Genomic DNA, 12,501 nt, shown 5'->3' with positions numbered 1-12,501 from the left:
CATCCTCCTTGGGATCCTGGAGTTCGACAGAGATGACATCTTTTGCTTCCAGGACAATGAACTCAAAGGTATTTATACCATCACTTTTAAGAACCAAGGATGCTGCCAACAGTTGGTCCAGAAGGTGAACGAGCATGGTTGGAGAGATGAGATGGATGGCCTGGTGTTTTCCCTGCTTTTCGTCCATGAGGAGGTACAAATAACAACGTATTTTCCCAACCCTTTTGTGGAGAGGCAGGACATCCAAACCTGTTTGAGCCGTCACTGTGATGAGGTGAGATACATTGGGCCTGTGAAGAACTCTGTTGGCTTCTGGGGTGGGAAGCGGAGGTTTCTTGTGCGGTTGCGGAAGGATCCCCAGGGCTATGGAGGAACACATCACCCCCCCTCTACTATCACTATCGGGAAAAGTCGGGGGTATTTATTTTATGCTGGCATGCCTATGTACTGTCGAAATTGTGGGAAAATGGGGCATGTCCAGAGCAATTGTGCAGAGTCCAAGGCATTCCGTTGTAATAACTGTGGTCTACTAGGACATTTATTTAAGGACTGCCCCCATAAGGATTCTTGCAACCTGTGTGGCGTGGACGGCCATATATTTCGGAAGTGCCCACTGAAGACCAAGACCCGAACATATGCGGAAGCTGCTGGAGGACCTATGCCACGGGAAGGACCAGTTCGTGTTCCGGAGACCAGTAAAGGACCTGAGCCTCGTCCTTCTGTTTCCACAACAGAGGAGGTGGCGGAGAAGGTCAAGGGCGCGAGGAAGGAGACGGAGAGGACGGAGCAGGAGTCGGGTCTCCCCCGTGGAGAGCCTCCTGTGGCGAAGTCCCAGAAAAAGGGCGGAGGGCGGACCACCCAAAGACCGGAGCAGAGGGACTCTCCCGTCAGGGAGAAGACCACTGCGTCGATGGTCCCTGGTGTGTTGGAGCAGGGCGCCCCCAATGAGTTGGCGGTGGGGGGCTCTGTGTCGAAGACCCCAGACATACCTAGGGACTCGTGCCAGCAGACCACGGTTCTTTGTCCAGCAGGTGGCAATGATGGCGAGGTTCTCATGTCTGACCTGGAGAGTCTTCAGGAAGTGAGAGGCCATACAGCAATAGCGGAGGATGACTGCACAAGTGACGTGATTGAGCCGTGTGGAAAAAAGTTGAGAGCGGACAATCCTCCGGCATTTAATCCAGACTCGCCTGATGTGTGCCTTGCCAGGGATGATATATGGCAACCCGGTTCCTCCGGGTATCCGATATCCGGTTCGGACCCCCAGAATATTCTCTGCTTCTCCTCAACACTCGAGAGCTTGACGGGGTCTGCAGGGGATATAATGGATGACTCCCCTCCCCCATGACACAAATGCCATCTATTAAGTGTCTCTCACTCAATGTGAGATCTTTAAAGAGCCCTGTCCGCAGGGCTGCTCTCTTTGATTTTTTCAAAACATTAGACTTTGATATTTGTTTCCTACAGGAATGCGGTCTGCAACACGGACTACGGTATAATGAGCTAAAGAAAGACTGGAAACTAGGGCCCTCCATTTGGTCCGGCTCTAATGAGAATAAATCAGCTGGTGTGGGTCTGCTCTGCCGAGGTAATGCTTTTATAATCTCCTCTGTCACTGAGATTGTGCCCGGCAGAGCTATATTAGTACATTTATGTTTTAATAATTTTAACTTTCGTGTTATAAATGTGTATGCCCCGCCAGATAAACAAGAACGGATACAATTGTTTGAGATTTTACCGTTGTTCTGTGTAGGGTCATCTCCTCTTTTGGTAGCTGGGGACTTTAATTGCCTCAGTGTAAATGAGCGCTGAGGAGGAGGTGACCCGATCCGTAAATTAGATAAATCATGTTTTTTATTAAGTAATTTGCAGACAGATTTTAAGTTGCGCGATGCCTGGAGGTCGCTATCGCCGACGGACCCGGGATTTACGTGGTCCGGTCGGGGAGTGACCTCCAGGATCGATTTTATCTTTTTATCTGAAACTTTTAGCCCTGTATATTTTGTTTTAATTCCTAATTTATTTTCTGACCATAACATATTAAAATTAGAGATAGAATACCAGGGGGAACTAAAGGTGAATAGAGGGTTGTGGCGCCTGGGGGTACACCTATTGGAAGACCCCCTGGTAAGGTCAGATTTTATCAAAAAGTACCAACAATGGAGGCAGCTCAAACCCCCATATTTTAAAATGCTGTCCTGGTGGGAAGGGATTAAAGACAAGATCCAACTTTTTTTTATCAGGGCTGGGAAGAGGAAGGCGAGGCAGAAGAAGCAGGGCTATGCAAATTTGAATACTAGACTGCAGACTCTCCTTAAATTCAAAGAGATAGGCTTAGAGGTGCATGATGATATTGTAAGCCTTAAAAATGAGATACAGTCATACCTTGAACAAAAAGGGAAGGAAATAATATTTAATTCTAAGGTGCAATTTTTAGAAGAAGGGGAAAAGTGTACACGTTTCTTTTTCAAAAAAGTGGTGGAGAGGAAAGAAACGATTACCTGCCTAGATGGAGATAGCACAATACAAGGTATGAAGAGGGTAGCTTTTAATTTTTATAGAAACCTTTTTAGCAAAAAAAGTGTTAATAATATGTTTTTACAAGATGCTCTTAATGTCCTGGATTTTAGGCTAAATTCTGCAGATCAGGGGTTTTTAACAAAAGATATTACTTTAGAAGAACTTTTTAGTGTTTTTAAAAGTTTTTCAAGAGGGAAAGCCCCAGGAGCTGATGGCCTTCCTGTGGAATTTTATTTATCCTTTTGGGATATTTTAAAAGAGGATCTTTTAGCACTTTTTAAAGAGGTTTTTTTGTGTGATAAGTTACCCAAGTCATGGAGGAGGGGGATAGTGTCCTTAATATACAAGAAGAAGGGCGCTCGGGACGACCTAAAAAATTGGAGACCTATCACCCTCCTTAACATGGATTACAAGGTTTTAGCTAAGATTATTGCATGTCGTTTTAAAACTGTTATTAATGTGTTAATACAACCCGAACAAGTATGTGGTGTACCAGGGAGGAGTATTACAGAGACCCTAAATACGATCAGAGACGTAATATGGTACAGTAAAGACAGGGATCAAGGGCTGGCCCTGTTGGCGCTAGACTTCGAGAAAGCGTTTGACAGGGTTTCTCATGAATATCTTTTTAAAGTTTTAAAACAAATGGCAATCCCAGACTGGTTTTTATCTCGCATTAAGAGTTTATATAACAATATGTTTTCACAAATCTCTGTCAATGGTTTTTTAACTGATTTTATCCCACTGGAATCCGGAGTGAAGCAGGGATGTCCATTATCCCCAATTCTGTTTATTTGTGCTATGGAACCCCTTTTATGCATGATCCGGAAAGACAAGGTAGTCCGGGGGGTTCCTGTCCCAGGAGGGGGAGGGGCTCAGGTTAAAGTGCTTGGATATATGGATGACGTGACGGCTATTTGCACTGATCCTGCTTCACTCCGGAGAGTAGTATTGTGCACCAATCTTTTTAGTCAAGCTTCTGGTTTTAAAATGAATTTTAATAAAACTGAGTGTTTGATTATGGGGGCGTGGGATAGAAATGACTTACCGACTGTTAATGTGAAATATGACAATGTAAAAATTTTAGGGGTTGTATTTGATGCAAATAATGATGGGCTTGTGAGTTGGGGAGAGGTTCAAGATAAAATGGCAAAGAAACTTTCCTTTTGGACCCTGAGGAATCTTTCGATCGAAGGGAAAGTCCTTGTTATTAAATCTGTTTTATTACCTATGATTTTATATATTGCCATGGTGTATCCTCCCTCTGACTTAATGCTAAAAAAACTAACTCGTTGTATTTTTATGTTTATATGGGGCTCTAAAATGGAAAAGCTTAAACGATCAGAAATGTATAAGAGAAAGCAGAATGGAGGAAAAGATGTTCCCGATCTTCGCCTGTTTTTATATGTAAATTTTTTCTGTTTTTGTTTTAAAGCTTTTAAGTCTGATACTACTTTTGGCCTGTTTTTAAAATACACGTGTGGTTTTATCTTTAAGAGATGGTTTAGGCCATCCTTATCAGCGCCTGTTTTATTGTGTCCACCAAAGCACCTTATTATTTTAGAAAAAGTTATAAAGACTCATAATTTAAAAGACCTTGGAGCTGACATCCTTCTGGACCGGAAGAAGCTATTTGTCCACTTGAGGAGAGAAGAAGAGACATCCCCAGTTTGCAACTACTCATGGAACAGATCCAAACGTGTGTGGAGGAATGTCTTCGGGAAGTTCCTCGCCAATGTCCATAAAGACCTTGCCTGGATGTCCGTCCACCAGTGCCTCCCAACCAGAGAATTCCAACACCGGAGAGGCCTGGTGGCACGGGCAAAATGCCCAAGAGACTCTTGCCATTGTGATGAGACCGTTATGCACCTTTTTTGGAACTGCACCTTTGCACAAGAACTCTGGGTGAAATTGGGGATTCTTTTAAAGTGGGTTTGCGGTTTAAAGGACTTTTATTATGAATATGTTTTATACGGACTTTTTAATTGCCCTACTGCATACCAATCTGAAATCTGCTGGTGTATAATAAACTGTGCCAAGAATGCAATTTGGAAAGCAAGGAATATTTTATTGTTTAATCGTGATTTTATTTCTGTGCTTGATTGTATTAAACTGGCTTTTAGTGAAATGTATGTTTATTATTTAAAAAATGTAAAAGATATGGGCAAGAAGGAAGCGAACCGTAGATGGTGCTTTTATATGTGGAATTCTATTTTATATTGATTATTCTCTGTAATGTATAATTGTTAAATGTTTTTATGGGTTTTTTTGTACTTGAAAGGTTTCGCATTGATTGTCTTGTAATCTGACTTATGCACAATAAAATTATGTTGAAACCTTATCTGTTCTTATCAGTTTAATATCTGATACGTCCCCTATCTGGGGACCATATATTAAATGGATTTTTAGAACAGGGAGATGGAAAAAGAGCTTGCTCTGTCCACTCCACGCATTGACCTGGTATTGCAGTATCTCCAGGACCGGTGCACCCCTTCTTTAATGCAGTTTCTAAAATCAGAAAGAATTGAATTCAATGCTTTTTGTTCATTTTGCTTGTTTGTCGGATTTTGGGATGGACTCTTTGGCTTTGCTTTTCTTCTCCTCATTGGAGTTTTCATGTTAAAAGTTGTAGAAGCCAGATGACAAGCTCATTTTGGTTCAACTTCAGCAACTGTGCATTGCATTGCCATGTAATGTAATGTAATGCAATGCTATCTATCTAGCTCTCCCTCTATACTTCCTTTTGGATAAACAGACATATTAGGCAAGCATTTTGGAGCTTTCACCTAAATAACTACAGGTGGTGAGATAAGCTGCACAATATAATTGACCTTTCAGTATATTGTTGCACACACACCATCTATTTAGCAAATGCCCTTGTTATCAACAGCAGCCTTTTAAACTCACCTGAGCTAACAGGTATGTGAGCTGGTTACTCTGCTGCGCTTAAAATTTCTTTTTTGGTTTGCTACAATGCCTTTTCTGAAACGTTGTCTCCCTCTGCTGGAACACTGACTTCTTTCATTTAATGCCTGCAGACTATAAAAGAGAAACCAACCCAAAAAGTTTGGTTGATTAGTCTGTGGCATTCTTTTAAACTGTTGCTTATGGCGGTCTCTGTGAGCTTCTCAGTGACATTCAGCCATCCAGGTATCCCGCCTGCAGTAGACGGAATGTGGCAATGGAACGCTGGCTGCGCGTGTCATAATAGGCTCTGAGCCTTTATATACCTGCGCACAGCAGCAGCCACCTTCAGTCTGCTGCTGGACAGCCAGCAGCAGCAGCAGCAGGAGAGGTAATTAATCAGCAACCCTCCTGCTAAGGGTAGACAGCTGCTCGTTCCACCCCCCCCCCGCCTTAATTGGTTCTCCTCCCTTCCAACGGTGTTGAGGCGGGTGGGAACAGCCGGGGGTTGAGGGTACTGTGCTAAAAGAGGTGGAGTTATGCAGATCTAAAACGCGTGGATTGCAGCAGCAGCAAGCAGAAAAGTGCAGGCATGTGAGGGATCTAGAGGTTGACAGCATGTCTTCTTAACGGGAGTCCAGGTGGCCATCTCCACAAATGGACTTTTCAGAATCCTTGGGTGGCACCGTAGTCGGAAACCAATTCTGGTTATCGCTTCTCGGCCTTTTGGCTAAGATCAAGTGTAGTATCTGTTCTTATCAGTTTAATATCTGATACGTCCCCTATCTGGGGACCATATATTAAATGGATTTTTAGAACAGGGAGATGGAAAAAGAGCTTGCTCTGTCCACTCCACGCATTGACCTGATATTGCAGTATCTCCAGGACCGGTGCACCCCTTCTTTAATGCAGTTTCTAAAATCAGAAAGAATTGAATTCAATGCTTTTTGTTCATTTTGCTTGTTTGTCGGATTTTGGGATGGACTCTTTGGCTTTGCTTTTCTTCTCCTCATTGGATTTTTCATGTTAAAAGTTGCAGAAGCCAGATGACAAGCTCATTTTGGTTCAACTTCAGCAACTGTGCATTGCATTGCCATGTAATGTAATGTAATGCAATGCTATCTATCTAGCTCTCCCTCTATACTTCCTTTTGGATAAACAGACATATTAGGCAAGCATTTTGGAGCTTTCACCTAAATAACTACAGGTGGTGAGATAAGCTGCACAATATAATTGACCTTTCAGTATATTGTTGCACACACACCATCTATTTAGCAAATGCCCTTGTTATCAACAGCAGCCTTTTAAACTCACCTGAGCTAACAGGTATGTGAGCTGGTTACTCTGCTGCGCTTAAAATTTCTTTTTTGGTTTGCTACAATGCCTTTTCTGAAATGTTGTCTCCCTCTGCTGGAACACTGACTTCTTTCATTTAATGCCTGCAGACTATAAAAGAGAAACCAACCCAAAAAGTTTGGTTGATTAGTCTGTGGCATTCTTTTAAACTGTTGCTTATGGCGGTCTCTGTGAGCTTCTCAGTGACATTCAGCCATCTAGGTATCCCGCCTGCAGTAGACGGAATGTGGCAATGGAACGCTGGCTGCGCGTGTCATAATAGGCTCTGAGCCTTTATATACCTGCGCACAGCAGCAGCCACCTTCAGTCTGCTGCTGGACAGCCAGCAGCAGCAGCAGCAGGAGAGGTAATTAATCAGCAACCCTCCTGCTAAGGGTAGACAGCTGCTCGTTCCACCCCCCCCCGCCTTAATTGGTTCTCCTCCCTTCCAACGGTGTTGAGGCGGGTGGGAACAGCCGGGGGTTGAGGGTACTGTGCTAAAAGAGGTGGAGTTATGCAGATCTAAAACGCGTGGATTGCAGCAGCAGCAAGCCGAAAAGTGCAGGCATGTGAGGGATCTAGAGGTTGACAGCATGTCTTCTTAACGGGAGTCCAGGTGGCCATCTCCACAAATGGACTTTTCAGAATCCTTGGGTGGCACCGTAGTCGGAAACCAATTCTGGTTATCGCTTCTCGGCCTTTTGGCTAAGATCAAGTGTAGTATCTGTTCTTATCAGTTTAATATCTGATACGTCCCCTATCTGGGGACCATATATTAAATGGATTTTTAGAACAGGGAGATGGAAAAAGAGCTTGCTCTGTCCACTCCACGCATTGACCTGGTATTGCAGTATCTCCAGGACCGGTGCACCCCTTCTTTAATGCAGTTTCTAAAATCAGAAAGAATTGAATTCAATGCTTTTTGTTCATTTTGCTTGTTTGTCGGATTTTGGGATGGACTCTTTGGCTTTGCTTTTCTTCTCCTCATTGGATTTTTCATGTTAAAAGTTGCAGAAGCCAGATGACAAGCTCATTTTGGTTCAACTTCAGCAACTGTGCATTGCATTGCCATGTAATGTAATGTAATGCAATGCTATCTATCTAGCTCTCCCTCTATACTTCCTTTTGGATAAACAGACATATTAGGCAAGCATTTTGGAGCTTTCACCTAAATAACTACAGGTGGTGAGATAAGCTGCACAATATAATTGACCTTTCAGTATATTGTTGCACACACACCATCTATTTAGCAAATGCCCTTGTTATCAACAGCAGCCTTTTAAACTCACCTGAGCTAACAGGTATGTGAGCTGGTTACTCTGCTGCGCTTAAAATTTCTTTTTTGGTTTGCTACAATGCCTTTTCTGAAACGTTGTCTCCCTCTGCTGGAACACTGACTTCTTTCATTTAATGCCTGCAGACTATAAAAGAGAAACCAACCCAAAAAGTTTGGTTGATTAGTCTGTGGCATTCTTTTAAACTGTTGCTTATGGCGGTCTCTGTGAGCTTCTCAGTGACATTCAGCCATCCAGGTATCCCGCCTGCAGTAGACGGAATGTGGCAATGGAACGCTGGCTGCGCGTGTCATAATAGGCTCTGAGCCTTTATATACCTGCGCACAGCAGCAGCCACCTTCAGTCTGCTGCTGGACAGCCAGCAGCAGCAGCAGCAGGAGAGGTAATTAATCAGCAACCCTCCTGCTAAGGGTAGACAGCTGCTCGTTCCACCCCCCCCCGCCTTAATTGGTTCTCCTCCCATCCAACGGTGTTGAGGCGGGTGGGAACAGCCGGGGGTTGAGGGTACTGTGCTAAAAGAGGTGGAGTTATGCAGATCTAAAACGCGTGGATTGAAGCAGCAGCAAGCCGAAAAGTGCAGGCATGTGAGGGATCTAGAGGTTGACAGCATGTCTTCTTAACGGGAGTCCAGGTGGCCATCTCCACAAATGGACTTTTCAGAATCCTTGGGTGGCACCATAGTCGGAAACCAGTTCTGGTTATCGCTTCTCGGCCTTTTGGCTAAGATCAAGTGTAGTATCTGTTCTTATCAGTTTAATATCTGATACGTCCCCTATCTGGGGACCATATATTAAATGGATTTTTAGAACAGGGAGATGGAAAAAGAGCTTGCTCTGTCCACTCCACGCATTGACCTGGTATTGCAGTATCTCCAGGACCGGTGCACCCCTTCTTTAATGCAGTTTCTAAAATCAGAAAGAATTGAATTCAATGCTTTTTGTTCATTTTGCTTGTTTGTCGGATTTTGGGATGGACTCTTTGGCTTTGCTTTTCTTCTCCTCATTGGATTTTTCATGTTAAAAGTTGCAGAAGCCAGATGACAAGCTCATTTTGGTTCAACTTCAGCAACTGTGCATTGCATTACCATGTAATGTAATGTAATGCAATGCTATCTATCTAGCTCTCCCTCTATACTTCCTTTTGGATAAACAGACATATTAGGCAAGCATTTTGGAGCTTTCACCTAAATAACTACAGGTGGTGAGATAAGCTGCACAATATAATTGACCTTTCAGTATATTGTTGCACACACACCATCTATTTAGCAAATGCCCTTGTTATCAACAGCAGCCTTTTAAACTCACCTGAGCTAACAGGTATGTGAGCTGGTTACTCTGCTGCGCTTAAAATTTCTTTTTTGGTTTGCTACAATGCCTTTTCTGAAACGTTGTCTCCCTCTGCTGGAACACTGACTTCTTTCATTTAATGCCTGCAGACTATAAAAGAGAAACCAACCCAAAAAGTTTGGTTGATTAGTCTGTGGCATTCTTTTAAACTGTTGCTTATGGCGGTCTCTGTGAGCTTCTCAGTGACATTCAGCCATCCAGGTATCCCGCCTGCAGTAGACGGAATGTGGCAATGGAACGCTGGCTGCGCGTGTCATAATAGGCTCTGAGCCTTTATATACCTGCGCACAGCAGCAGCCACCTTCAGTCTGCTGCTGGACAGCCAGCAGCAGCAGCAGCAGGAGAGGTAATTAATCAGCAACCCTCCTGCTAAGGGTAGACAGCTGCTCGTTCCACCCCCCCCCCGCCTTAATTGGTTCTCCTCCCATCCAACGGTGTTGAGGCGGGTGGGAACAGCCGGGGGTTGAGGGTACTGTGCTAAAAGAGGTGGAGTTATGCAGATCTAAAACGCGTGGATTGCAGCAGCAGCAAGCCGAAAAGTGCAGGCATGTGAGGGATCTAGAGGTTGACAGCATGTCTTCTTAACGGGAGTCCAGGTGGCCATCTCCACAAATGGACTTTTCAGAATCCTTGGGTGGCACCGTAGTCGGAAACCAATTCTGGTTATCGCTTCTCGGCCTTTTGGCTAAGATCAAGTGTAGTATCTGTTCTTATCAGTTTAATATCTGATACGTCCCCTATCTGGGGACCATATATTAAATGGATTTTTAGAACAGGGAGATGGAAAAAGAGCTTGCTCTGTCCACTCCACGCATTGACCTGGTATTGCAGTATCTCCAGGACCGGTGCACCCCTTCTTTAATGCAGTTTCTAAAATCAGAAAGAATTGAATTCAATGCTTTTTGTTCATTTTGCTTGTTTGTCGGATTTTGGGATGGACTCTTTGGCTTTGCTTTTCTTCTCCTCATTGGATTTTTCATGTTAAAAGTTGCAGAAGCCAGATGACAAGCTCATTTTGGTTCAACTTCAGCAACTGTGCATTGCATTGCCATGTAATGTAATGTAATGCAATGCTATCTATCTAGCTCTCCCTCTATACTTCCTTTTGGATAAACAGACATATTAGGCAAGCATTTTGGAGCTTTCACCTAAATAACTACAGGTGGTGAGATAAGCTGCACAATATAATTGACCTTTCAGTATATTGTTGCACACACACCATCTATTTAGCAAATGCCCTTGTTATCAACAGCAGCCTTTTAAACTCACCTGAGCTAACAGGTATGTGAGCTGGTTACTCTGCTGCGCTTAAAATTTCTTTTTTGGTTTGCTACAATGCCTTTTCTGAAACGTTGTCTCCCTCTGCTGGAACACTGACTTCTTTCATTTAATGCCTGCAGACTATAAAAGAGAAACCAACCCAAAAAGTTTGGTTGATTAGTCTGTGGCATTCTTTTAAACTGTTGCTTATGGCGGTCTCTGTGAGCTTCTCAGTGACATTCAGCCATCCAGGTATCCCGCCTGCAGTAGACGGAATGTGGCAATGGAACGCTGGCTGCGCGTGTCATAATAGGCTCTGAGCCTTTATATACCTGCGCACAACAGCAGCCACCTTCAGTCTGCTGCTGGACAGCCAGCAGCAGCAGCAGCAGGAGAGGTAATTAATCAGCAACCCTCCTGCTAAGGGTAGACAGCTGCTCGTTCCACCCCCCCCCCCGCCTTAATTGGTTCTCCTCCCTTCCAACGGTGTTGAGGCGGGTGGGAACAGCCGGGGGTTGAGGGTACTGTGCTAAAAGAGGTGGAGTTATGCAGATCTAAAACGCGTGGATTGCAGCAGCAGCAAGCCGAAAAGTGCAGGCATGTGAGGGATCTAGAGGTTGACAGCATGTCTTCTTAACGGGAGTCCAGGTGGCCATCTCCACAAATGGACTTTTCAGAATCCTTGGGTGGCACCGTAGTCGGAAACCAATTCTGGTTATCGCTTCTCGGCCTTTTGGCTAAGATCAAGTGTAGTATCTGTTCTTATCAGTTTAATATCTGATACGTCCCCTATCTGGGGACCATATATTAAATGGATTTTTAGAACAGGGAGATGGAAAAAGAGCTTGCTCTGTCCACTCCACGCATTGACCTGGTATTGCAGTATCTCCAGGACCGGTGCACCCCTTCTTTAATGCAGTTTCTAAAATCAGAAAGAATTGAATTCAATGCTTTTTGTTCATTTTGCTTGTTTGTCGGATTTTGGGATGGACTCTTTGGCTTTGCTTTTCTTCTCCTCATTGGATTTTTCATGTTAAAAGTTGCAGAAGCCAGATGACAAGCTCATTTTGGTTCAACTTCAGCAACTGTGCATTGCATTGCCATGTAATGTAATGTAATGCAATGCTATCTATCTAGCTCTATATCTATACTTCCTTTTGGATAAACAGACATATTAGGCAAGCATTTTGGAGCTTTCACCTAAATTACTACAGGTGGTGAGATAAGCTGCACAATATAATTGACCTTTCAGTATATTGTTGCACACACACCATCTATTTAGCAAATGCCCTTGTTATCAACAGCAGCCTTTTAAACTCACCTGAGCTAACAGGTATGTGAGCTGGTTACTCTGCTGCGCCTAAAATTTCTTTTTTGGTTTGCTACAATGCCTTTTCTGAAACGTTGTCTCCCTCTGCTGGAACACTGACTTCTTTCATTTAATGCCTGCAGACTATAAAAGAGAAACCAACCCAAAAAGTTTGGTTGATTAGTCTGTGGCATTCTTTTAAACTGTTGCTTATGGCGGTCTCTGTGAGCTTCTCAGTGACATTCAGCCATCCAGGTATCCCGCCTGCAGTAGACGGAATGTGGCAATGGAACGCTGGCTGCGCGTGTCATAATAGGCTCTGAGCCTTTATATACCTGTGCACAGCAGCAGCCACCTTCAGTCTGCTGCTGGACAGCCAGCAGCAGCAGCAGCAGGAGAGGTAATTAATCAGCAACCCTCCTGCTAAGGGTAGACAGCTGCTCGTTCCACCCCCCCCCCCCGCCTTAATTGGTTCTCCTCCCTTCCAACGGTGTTGAGGCGGGTGGGAACAGCCGGGGGTTGAGGGTACTGT

The 12,501-nt window shown here is 44.0% G+C and overlaps 6 non-coding genes across 6 annotated transcripts; all 6 read left to right on the top strand.

The window, feature by feature from the left end:
• The first annotated feature begins 4,828 nt into the window (after positions 1-4,828).
• LOC141218369 (U2 spliceosomal RNA) lies at positions 4,829-5,014 on the top strand. The gene has a single exon (XR_012287118.1). It is a non-coding gene; the product is annotated as a U2 spliceosomal RNA (small nuclear RNA).
• Positions 5,015-6,134: 1,120 nt separating this feature from the next.
• LOC141218228 (U2 spliceosomal RNA) lies at positions 6,135-6,325 on the top strand. The gene has a single exon (XR_012286983.1). It is a non-coding gene; the product is annotated as a U2 spliceosomal RNA (small nuclear RNA).
• Positions 6,326-7,444: 1,119 nt separating this feature from the next.
• Positions 7,445-7,635, top strand: LOC141217907 (U2 spliceosomal RNA). Its single transcript, XR_012286677.1, has one exon. It is a non-coding gene; the product is annotated as a U2 spliceosomal RNA (small nuclear RNA).
• A 1,119-nt stretch (positions 7,636-8,754) lies between these two features.
• LOC141217905 (U2 spliceosomal RNA) lies at positions 8,755-8,945 on the top strand. Its single transcript, XR_012286675.1, has one exon. It is a non-coding gene; the product is annotated as a U2 spliceosomal RNA (small nuclear RNA).
• A 1,120-nt stretch (positions 8,946-10,065) lies between these two features.
• On the top strand, positions 10,066-10,256 carry LOC141217904 (U2 spliceosomal RNA). The gene has a single exon (XR_012286674.1). It is a non-coding gene; the product is annotated as a U2 spliceosomal RNA (small nuclear RNA).
• A 1,121-nt stretch (positions 10,257-11,377) lies between these two features.
• On the top strand, positions 11,378-11,568 carry LOC141217903 (U2 spliceosomal RNA). Its single transcript, XR_012286673.1, has one exon. It is a non-coding gene; the product is annotated as a U2 spliceosomal RNA (small nuclear RNA).
• Positions 11,569-12,501: the final 933 nt, after the last annotated feature.

This window comes from Phyllobates terribilis, unplaced genomic scaffold (assembly GCF_046119375.1).
Source record: "Phyllobates terribilis strain yellow unplaced genomic scaffold, ASM4611937v1 Scaffold_249__1_contigs__length_2872098, whole genome shotgun sequence".
NCBI lineage: Eukaryota > Metazoa > Chordata > Amphibia > Anura > Dendrobatidae > Phyllobates > Phyllobates terribilis.
The sequence above is the reverse complement of the archived record's forward strand: the minus strand, read 5'-3'. Positions and strand labels throughout refer to the sequence as shown.